Here is a 10,891-nt window from a genome sequence, read left to right on the forward strand (position 1 = left end):
CTCTGCCCTGGGGCTCTGCGGCTCCATCTTTCCTGTTGGCTGCAGCCTGTCACAGTGTAGCTTCTGTCCCCATTTCTCCCCCAGCACTGCTCCTCCAAGCCCAGACATCACTCCCATCCTCATCCTGTCCTGCTCTTAGCGCCAGGAACCTTCGAGACTCCAATTCCTTCCTTCTGGTGGGTTCTCTTGGCACTCCAGGGCACCCTACTGACAGCTCCTTCTCACTCTGTCTTCTCCACCTGATTGGTAAAAGCTGGCATTCCCCACAGCTTAGCTCTTTTTCAATTTCGTTACATGATAATTGACACACGCTAAAGGCTGTCTGGAGCCTAGTTGTGAGGTAGCAAGTTTAACAGTAAAACGAACCCCTCAGACCCAATTTGAGAGCCAGCATGTCACTGTGAGTCCCACCCTGCCTCCCTTCCAGAAGTCTCCATCACCCCTCATTTATCAGTTATCATTCCCTCTTTTAATAGTTTATTTTTTAAATCAGTTCGGCATGCATTCCTATTATAATTTTAGCTTTACTGGATTTTGAGCTTTATAAAATGGAACATTCTGTGTTCAGTCACCAAATCGTGTCCGACTCTCCTCGACCCCATGGACTGCAGCACGCCAGGCTTCCCTGTCCCTCACCATCTCCTGGAGTTTGCTCAAGTTCAGGTCCATTGAATTGGTGATGCCATCCAACCATCTGCGTGTCATCTTCTATGACTAGCTTTTCTCCCTCAGCTTTATTTCTAAGATTCCTCCCAGGGAAGTAGGTAGTTATACTTTATCCATTTTTGCTGCTGCACAAAGGTCCCTTGTGGAATTAACACCACAATATATTTATCCAGTTTTCCTGTCCATAGACCCTGGGTTGTTTCCAGCTCTGTGCTCTGAGGAGCAGCTGAGCTGCCCTGAATGTTCCTGGATCTGCTTCTTGGGTATCTCGTGGGTAGTCAGCATCCCTCTGATTGCCTGGCCATCTGTGCCTCACCTGTGCGACTCTGCCTCTAAATGCCCAGGCTGGTTCTGTGGATCTGCCTAACTCTGAATCTATGAGGTATTGCCTCAGTTGCTTCATCTTTAAAGTAAGTCTTGATATCTGGTGAAGCAAGTCTTTCTATCTGGTCCTTCTTCTACCAGCGTTGGCTTGTCAGATTCCAAGGGGGAAAAATCAACAATGGGAGCTTAATTGTTATGCTCTAACCAACAATTGATATCTTTACAACACTGAGTTTTACAAAATGTTCACACGGGGTTACACTGAATGTATTTAGGTATGTCTCAATGTCCCTCTCCGAGTGTTTAGGTTTTTTTTTTTAAGTTGTGGCAAAATGCACACAAGAGTTACGGTCAGTCTTTTTTTTTTTTTTTTTTTTAGTGTGGAAAAATTTAATCCATTTTACAATTCCTTCCAACATATACTAGAGTCATTTTGGTGTATGAGTTTTCCCCAATATATGAGGCAAAGGCAAAGATGGAGGTTTTCTTGGGACTTCTAATCACCTCTGCATTGAACTGTGGGAAAGAGGATATGTCTTGCTTTTACCATGGCAATCCCGTTTGGAATCATGGGGAGGACCTTCCCTGTCTGAACTCTCTCTCTTTACCCTGACTTTTTCTTCATTCCCATCACTTTCTGCTTCTGAATCACTCAGCTCCACATCTGGGCAATACCCATCATTCTCCTGATATGGAGCTCTCCCTGCAGACCGCCTGACAAGCTGCTTGCCCCAAAGCTGCTCTTTGGGGTTAATATTCTTGGTTGCCTTCACATAGCACTGGAGGTTCTCTGTGGTCTTCACCCACTTACTGGTGACCTCCCTAAAGGACCTGCTGAGGTGCTCCACAGTAGATTTTCTAAGGCTGCCCTGACTACCCAAGTGGGAGCTGAGCATGGGCTCCTGGTCAGAGAACATCTCACCTGAGCTGTCTTTTTGGGTGACATCCCCAGATCAGGTGCCCTCTAGGCCATTGGATTTGGCAAACTTGGGATTAGGTTGATTTTTCCCATTCCCAATGGAAGACTGTCCATGCAGGGCAGCCTGAAGGACAAGAGGCTTTCCCAGAGACTGCCCATGATAGAACTCAGGAGATGGCAGTTTGCAAGCAGGACTGGGATCCTCTGCTTCACTTCTATCATCGCTGGGACTGGTCAGTAAACAGTCAGTCTGGCTCTCTTGTGGATGCTTTGGGTATGACTTCATTCTCATTTGTACATTCTCATAAGTGTACAGTTCAGTATCATTTTCATTCACATTGTTCTATAAACACAACTACCATATGTTAAGGTACTTTTGAAGCATAATGTTTCTTGGGACTTCCCTACAGGCCAGTGGTTCAGACTTCATGCTTCCTCTGTAGAGGGGTGGGTTCAATCCCTGGTCAGGGAACTTAGATCTTACATGCCATGTGGAGTGGCCAAAATAATAATAATGTTTCATGTAAAGTTCTTTTAAATCTTTTCCTAGATTTTTTCCCTTTGGTATCTTATGTTTTTAAAAAGCTTTCTGTGACAGATATTACACACAAGAAATGGCATAAAATATAAATGACTTAATATATAATTATAAAGGAAACTCCCATGGACCCCACCACCCAGGTCAAGAAAAAGCATGTTGTTTCCCCCGCCCAACCTCACCCCCGTCAGATGCCACCAAGTGCTTCCCAACCAAATCTCTTTCCCCTCCAAAGATAAATATGCCCCAATTTCAACATTAATTCCTTCCTTTTGTTTTTCTTTGCTGTTTTATTACCTGAGCACATATTCTCCAAAACCCTAATTTAATTTTGCCTGTTTCTGAATGTCATATAAATAGAATAGCACACTTCAAAGTCTTTTGTGTTTGGCTTTTTCATTTTAACATTTTGTTTGCAAATCATCCACTTTAGTGTGTGTGGCTGAAATTTGTTCATTTTTACTATTGTACAGCATTCCACTGATGATATAAATTGGAGATAAATACTACTATTTACTTATTGATTGTGTTGATGGATATTTGAGGGCTTCCCAGTGTGTGTGTGTATGTGTGTGTGTGTGTGTATGTGTGTGTATGTGTGTTTGTGTGTGTGTGTGCGCGCTAAGTCACTTCAGTCGTATTCAACTCCTTGAGACCCTGTGGGCAAAGAGCTTAGCTAGCCAGTCTCCTCTGTCCATAGGATTCTCCAAGCAAGAATGCTGGAGTGGGTTGCCATGCCCTCCTCCAGGGGATCTTTACAACCCAGGGGTTGAAACTGTGTCTCTGGGCTTCCCAGTTTGGACTGTTAAAAATAGTGCACCTGGGATTTCCCTCGTGGTCCAATGGCTCAGACTCCATGCTCCCCATGCAGGAGGCCTGGGGGTTCAATCCCTGGTCAGGGAACTAGATCCCACATGCCATAGCTAAGAGTTCCCATGCTGCAACTGAGACCTGGTGCAGCCAAGTAAATAAACATGTATTTTTAAATAGCATTGCTGTGAATATTCTTTTACATGTGTTTTGGTGTTCCTCTCTGTCACACAGCAAGTGTCTATCTATCCACCCATCCCCATCTGTCCATCTATCCATCCATGAGCCCTTTATTGGTTCATTTGTATATACCTGTGCAAGAGCCACACTATCTTAATTATATATGCCTAATTATCATACATATAAACACATACACGACCCCATGGACTGTAGCCCAAACAGGTTCCTCCATCCATGGGATTCTCCAGGCAAGAATACTGGAGTGCATTGCCATTTCCTTCTCCAGGGTATCTTCCTGATCCAGGGACCGAACCCAGGTCTCCCGCATTGCAGGCAGATGCTTTAACCTCTGAGCCACCAGGGAAGCCCAAATATATGTATACACATATGTATTTTATATATCTATATATATACATGTGTAGTTTTACAACTAGTCTTGATATCTGGGTCGGTAAATCTTCCCACTTTGCTCTTCTCTAAGAGTCTCTTGGCTTTTCATGTTAGAGGCTTTCCTCAAATGTGCATTATCCTTGTTTCATATTTAGAAGTGGGGATCAGCCTGTGATTTAACAACTGAGGGGGCAGAGGATGACCAAAATAAGAAAAGGCTTTGCAGAAAAACATCAAGAATTCTATTCAGGACAACTTGTTGGTGATGCCTATGAAAGCTCCTAATGGGGAAGTCCAGTGGGCAGCTGACAAACAGCTCAGGGTTGGCCCGGGGAGTCCCCAGCATGTGATGTGATCACCCACCTCAAGACACCTGGCATCAAAATGTCCCTCCCCTCCCCTGGTGCATCTGGTCCCGGAACTCAGCCTCTCTTCCTGCACAAGTTCACTGTCTTCAAAGAACGCTGAGCTTGACCTGGATTCCCTTTTAGGGGTTGAGTAATGTGGGGGACCTAGGCTTTATCTTTTCTGATCTCTGTTTTCGCAGACAGGTCTCTGAGGGAAGTTCATGACTGGCATTAGGACTGCAGGGAGAAGGAAACTCATTAGCACCTAATGTCCTTGGAAACACAGGAACGGCTGGTGTATGGAAGTGAAATCTCAAACAGAGGAGGGCTACCTAAGAACACCCCACATGAGGCTCTCACGTGAAGGTCCCTGTGTTTCCCCATTGGAAAAACACTGTGCGTTGAAAATCACTTGTTTCTTTTTTTTTTTTTAAGTGGATTTAAAAAAATATATTATTTTTTTGGCTGTGTTGGCTCTCTGTTGCAGTGTGCAGGCTTTCTCTAGTTGCAGTTCGTGGGCTTCTCTTGTTGCAGAGCACGAGCTCTGGAGAATGCAGGCTTCAGTGAGCAGGCTTAGTTGCTCTGAGGCTTGTGTGTTTCTGACACATAATAAGCAATAAAGTGATATTTTCATTCCCCAAATACTTCAGGATTTCCCAACTCTTTCCAATGAACCCTGACTTCTGGTTTCTTTGCTGAGTGTATCCACGTGGGTGTGGTTAAGTTTTGACTTCTTACCAAATCTCACCCACTCCCTCTGTATATGCAGGGTATCTTCCCCCAAGTGTGTCTGATTTTAACAAATTCCTTCCCACACCCTCCACCCTGGAGAGTCCCAAATTATCTGGTCTTCTACCCTTCAGTTCTTTGTTTGCATATCGAGAGTTCTCCCTTTGGGCTAGACTGAGCTCCATTCCAACAAAACAGATGCTAACAAAACAGGTGCTAACTGGCCGTCTGTGGGGCAGGCTGGACAGCGTCTCCCAGCCGCCCTCTGCCTTGACTTCCCACACTGCGTCCCTGGAGCATCTCCTTCTCTTGCGCTTCTGCTTTGTCTGGCCACCATCTCGGGTCCGTGTTGGTGCTGCTGCTGTCAGAGCAAAGACGCCCACTCCAAGACCATTTCCTGTCCTTAAACTTGGGTTTATCTGGGAGGTAGCTTGGTGGACCTTGAGTTCCCAAGGAATCAGAACCTTTACAAGATAGGAAGGAAGAAGATGGACTTTTTCTGCTTTGTCAACTAGAGCATTAAGGACTGGGCCTCCCAAGGGTTTCTTGCTTCTCCCAACTTCCTGCCTAGCACCTATTTTTCTGTTCTGCCTTCTAATTTTTTTTTTTTTAGGATAGTTTCTTCTTACTTTTTTTGGAATTCTTTTCTGTTTGCTTTTTTTTTTTTTTAACTTTTTATTTTGTATTGGAGTAAAGGCAATTAACAATGTTGAGATAGTTTTAGGTGGCCTGCAGATAGACTCACCCATACATATACATATATCCATTCTCCCCTTCTGCCTTCTAATCTTATATACTTTATTCCCACCCTGAAAACTAGAAGGGGACCCAAGACCTGCTGTAAGAAAAAATGCATACTAAGCCACTTCAGTTGTGTCCGACTCTTTGCGACCTTATGGACCATAGCCTGCCACGCTCCTCTATCCATGGAATTCTCCAGGCAAGAATACTGGAGTGGGTTGCTGTGCCCTCCTCCAGGGGATCTTTCCAACCCAGGGATTGAACCCACATCTCTTATATCTCCTGCATTGGCAGGTGGGTTCTTTACCTCTAGCACCACCTGGGAAGCCTTATGGCCTGTTCTAAAAACCTAATTACATTTTTTTCTGACCATTTGGGTTCCTTTCTGCAAGGACTTCTTGAGACTAAATATAACATTTTCTGTAGAAAATAGCTGTTTGGGATATAAAAAGCCAACTAATGGTTTCCAAGGGAAAGAGAGGGGAGGGCAGGAGGAATAAATTAGGCATTTGTGATTAACAGATACACACTACCATGTACAAAATAGATAAAACAACAAGGACGTACTGTATAGCATAGGAATCTAGATTCAATATCTTGTGATAACCTCTAATGGAAAATAATCTGAAAAAGAATACATGTAAGTGAATCAGTTTGCTATATACCTGAAACATTGTAAATCAACTATACTTCAATTTAAAAAATAAACAAATAAATAAAGCAAATAACTGTTGGAGGGAGGGCTTATAAGGCCCAGTAAACATTCGATTCTGTATTTCACCTGGATTGGGAAATCTTCAAGGAAACTTACAGGTATCGAAGGCTTCATTTCAGCAGTGATGTCAGGGGAGGCTTTTGATAAACTGCAGTGATTTTGTAGGCTCTCTCTCTTCCCATGGACACACACATTGTTGGCTGTTCTCCTAGAAAATGAAAATTAAGCCACTGACAGACATGGTCCCTGTGGTCAATGTGCTTACAGCCCTCATCTGTGAACTGTGAAAAGGGTTATGACCCACCTCCAAGGGTTTGGAGTGAACTAATGAGATAATACAAGCATAGTTCTTAGCCTGGGCTTAAGCACACAGTGTATACCAGTCATGATTTCAGCTGTTACTATGTGTTCACGGGTGGTGTTTGGATGAGCATATATGGTTCATGATTTCAACAACCACACTATCCAAGATGCTAGAACACAGATGTTGGGGAAATAGAACTGGAAGAAGTATAAGAATCCTAGAATGGGGACTTCCTTGGTGACCCAGTGGCTAAGACTCCAGTCTTCCAATGCAGGGGGCATGGGTCCAATCCCTCATCAGGAAACTAAGATTCAGTCTAATAAATTTTATAGTGCAGCCTAACAAATAAATAAATACAGCACTTGCTGAGTGCTTATAGAAAGAAAAGAAAAAGAATCCTAACATGCTTGTCCTGTCAAGAAAAAAATGTTGGTTTTGTTGTGCTGTGGGTGTTTCTTCACATCACATACTAGACAGATCTTAAAATGAAAAGGTGATGCATGCTTGCTTGCAGAGACCAAAGAAGGAGGAACTAGAAAGATTTCATTTTGCTCCACCGTCAGGCTTGTGAGGAAGGGAGCCCTCCAAACAGGACAGGTTTAATATGGCTAACTTTTTTTTCTGTTTATGTAGCAGGATGATGCATATTTTTTTGCTTTTTATTTTAAAACACTTTAAAATTAAAAAAAGAAAACAGTTAAATTTTAAGCATGGCTAATTTTAATAGGAAAAAACTGGCCTTGCCCCTGCAAAGGTGAGTAAGGGAAGGGCAGTGATAGGGGAACTGGCTGCTCCGCAGAGGAAGTGCGGCTGCTCAAGGACTAGCCAGCTGTCTCTAACGGAAACCACACACACACACACACACACACACACACACACACACAGAGTGGGCTTGTAGATAGGCCTGTAAGCCTGCTGGAGCCACCTCAACTCTTGAGCACTGAGCAAACACTACCTGTTCTCAGAGAGGGGGAGAAACAGTCTGGCTTGAGAAAGTCTGCCCTCAAAATACCTTAAAATGTTCCACTTGAGTGTTGTGCACGTGACAAGCAAATGTACATGGGTATACATTAAGTTACACTTTAAATGCCATCTGTCTAAGCTTTCTGGGTCTGCCATAATGCAGTACCATGAACTTGGTGGCTTACAACAACAGAGATGTATTATCTTGGAGTTCATTTCCGGGGTGTGGAAGCCCTAAGTGTTGGCAAGGCTGAGCTCTCCCCAGAGGCTCCAGGGGAGAATCCCTCTTTGCCTTCTCCAGCTTTTGGGGGCTCCCCTCAGTCCTTGACTTGGAGCTACATTAACACAGTCTTTGATGCCGTCTTCACATGTGTGTCCATTGTGAGGACACTTATTGGATTTAGGGCCCACCTATATGATCCAAGGGGCTTCCAAGGTAGCTCTAATGGTCAAGAACCTGCTTGCCAATGCAAGAGACTTAAAAGATATGGGTTCAATCCCTGGATTGGAAGATCCCCTGGAGGAGGGCATGGCAACCCACTCCAGTATTCTTGCCTGGAGAACACCATGGACAGAGGAGCCTGGCGGGCTACAGTCCATGGGGTTGAAAAGAGTAGGACACAACCTATGTTACTTAGCACACACGCACATATGATCCAAGATAATCTCATCTCGAGATCCTTAATATCTGCAAAGAATCTCCAAACAAGGTCACACTCACAGGACCTGGGGGTTAGGCTGTGGATGTATCTTTTGGGGAGACTGCCATTCAGCCCACCACATCACCCAAGAAAAAAGACTGCAAATATCCACTAAAAGGCATGTATTGAGTTGGCCAAAAAGTTCATTCAGGTTTTCTCCTGAGATGTTACAGAATACCTGAACAAACTTTTGACCAACCCAATACAAGAATAACGATGACATCATTTGACATTTTTCATAGCAGCCCCGAACCTGAAACCACCCAAATGTCCAACAGCAATAGAATGATCAAATAAATTGTGATAGAGTCATGACATGGAATACTATACAAGAATGAAAATGAGCCAACCATTGGTACAAGCATCAGCATGGAGGCATTTCCATGAATACGATGTTCAATAGAATTTGTATCCTACTGTTGTGTGAAAATTATATAAATCTTAATTATGTTGATTTGGTCCACAGTGACTTTCAGGTCTGCTGTATCTTTCTGCTTTTCTATATATTCATTCTATTAATATTTGAGCATTTGATATTGAAACTCCAACTAAAAATCTTAATTTATCTACTTAGAAAACTAATTGTAATATATGAAAATTGCTCAGTCATTTCCAACTCTTTGTGACCCCATGGACTATACAGTCCATGGAATTCTCCAGGCCAGAATACTTGGAGTGGGTAGCCTTTCCCTTCTCCAGGGGATCTTCCCAACCCAGGGATCAAACCCAGGTCTCCCACAGTGCAGGCAGATTCTTTATCAGCTGAGCCACAAGGAAAGCCCAAGAATACTGGAGTGGGTAGCCTATCCCTTCTCCAGGGGCTCTTCCCGACCCAGGAATCAAACCGGGGTCTCCTGCATTGTAGGCGGATTCTTTACCAACTGAGCTATCAGGGAAGCCCATTGTAATATATAGTGTAACTAAATGTAACTTTGTTCTGTATTTGTCAAATCTCCTGTCAATGTGTTATCATACTTTCAAATAGAAAATAAAAATTTTTAAGTATACAAAAAATATGAAGTTCAAGAACAGGCAAAGCTAATCCATGGTGCTAGAGGTTGGAATAGTGCTGGCTTCTATGGGGTAATGACTGGGAGGGCACAAGGGCACTTCTGAGGTGTTGGAAGTATTCTATATTCTCATATGCATGGTGATAGTATCATGTGAAAAGTTACTGATACCACACATATAAGACCTATGCACACGAGAGATACAATGAGAAATAAGTTCTTTGTATTGAAGAAACATATAGTGAAATCATTATTGTTATTGCTAACACACATTAAGAATTTACTCCATACCTGGTGAACCATCTATCAAAAATGAGAAGTCATATAAATCAGTGGACATCAGGTAGGAGATAAATCAAAAATTCCAGAATGATGAAACAAACCCTCCACTTGGGGGGGCAGAATGGAGAAGGGAAAAACAAAGACAAAATTCCCAGAAACACTCCCAGTGAGGAAAGAGAGGTCAGAAGTAGGATATTGCCACATTCTGAAGCCACCAATAATTTTTTTTTCAGTCACACAGAGTGGCATGCGGGATTTTAGTTCCCCCACCAGGGACTGAACCTGTGTCCCCTGCAGTGGAAGCATGGAGTCTTAACCACTGGACCGCCGTGAAAGTCCCTGGCTATTGCCACATCCTGGAAATAGCACTTGGAAAATCAGAGAATTTAGGAAAGCAACATCTTTTTCTAATTCTGACTCATTCTGCAAATTTCAGCATATCTGTTCACCCCCCTGTCACTCGGTTTTCCACTACTGTTAATCAACTCTAACAACACAGATGGGTACTGTGAAAATGAAAGGATGTACAAAAAAGTGTACTGGACTGTCAAGCTCTATGTAAATGGGGAAGAAAAAATATTTTAAAAGTCCATCCTAACACTGCCAAGTTCCTTTACCCTCCAGGCAGCTTCTTTCTTGAAGCTGGACTCACCTGTTCCACCTCCAGTGGGGAGATCTGCCCAGCTTACCTTAGCAATTGTGGAGGGTGCTTCATTGAGCAAACACTCCGCAGGGGGAAACAACACACGTGCTGCTCTCAGTAAGTCCCCGGGCGAGATTAGCAGGCGCCATCACCAATCAGGGAGCACCCTTCAGGGAATATCATCACCAAGCACGGTGCGGTGGAGGGGGGCGGGGGTAGGATTTCTGCCTGAGAAGCCGATGGTTTGACCTGGGTCTCTGAAGCACTTTGAAAACAAAGGCCTCATCCTGGGAGATCCCCAAGGGTCTTTATGTCCTTCTCCAACGTCTGCACCCAGGTGGACGACACTGCATGCCCAGGGTTCTTAAGAGTGTGGAATGAGCTGCAGCAATTCTCAACCTTGGCTGCGCATTGAGATCCTCAGGGAACTTTCACCAGTCCAGACCTCAGGGCCGTTATAACCAGAACTCCTGGGGTGGGGGGCAGGTGGTGGTACCCCTCCATCAAAGGGTTTTTACAGCTTCTGGGGTGATTCCAACATGCAGTTGAGGTTGAGAAGCACTGCGCTGGAGTGCCTCTCAAACTTCAATGTGAACACAATTTACCTGACAGAACGCAGATTTTGATTT

This window comes from Cervus canadensis, chromosome 18, assembly GCF_019320065.1.
Source record: "Cervus canadensis isolate Bull #8, Minnesota chromosome 18, ASM1932006v1, whole genome shotgun sequence".
Taxonomy (NCBI): domain Eukaryota; kingdom Metazoa; phylum Chordata; class Mammalia; order Artiodactyla; family Cervidae; genus Cervus; species Cervus canadensis.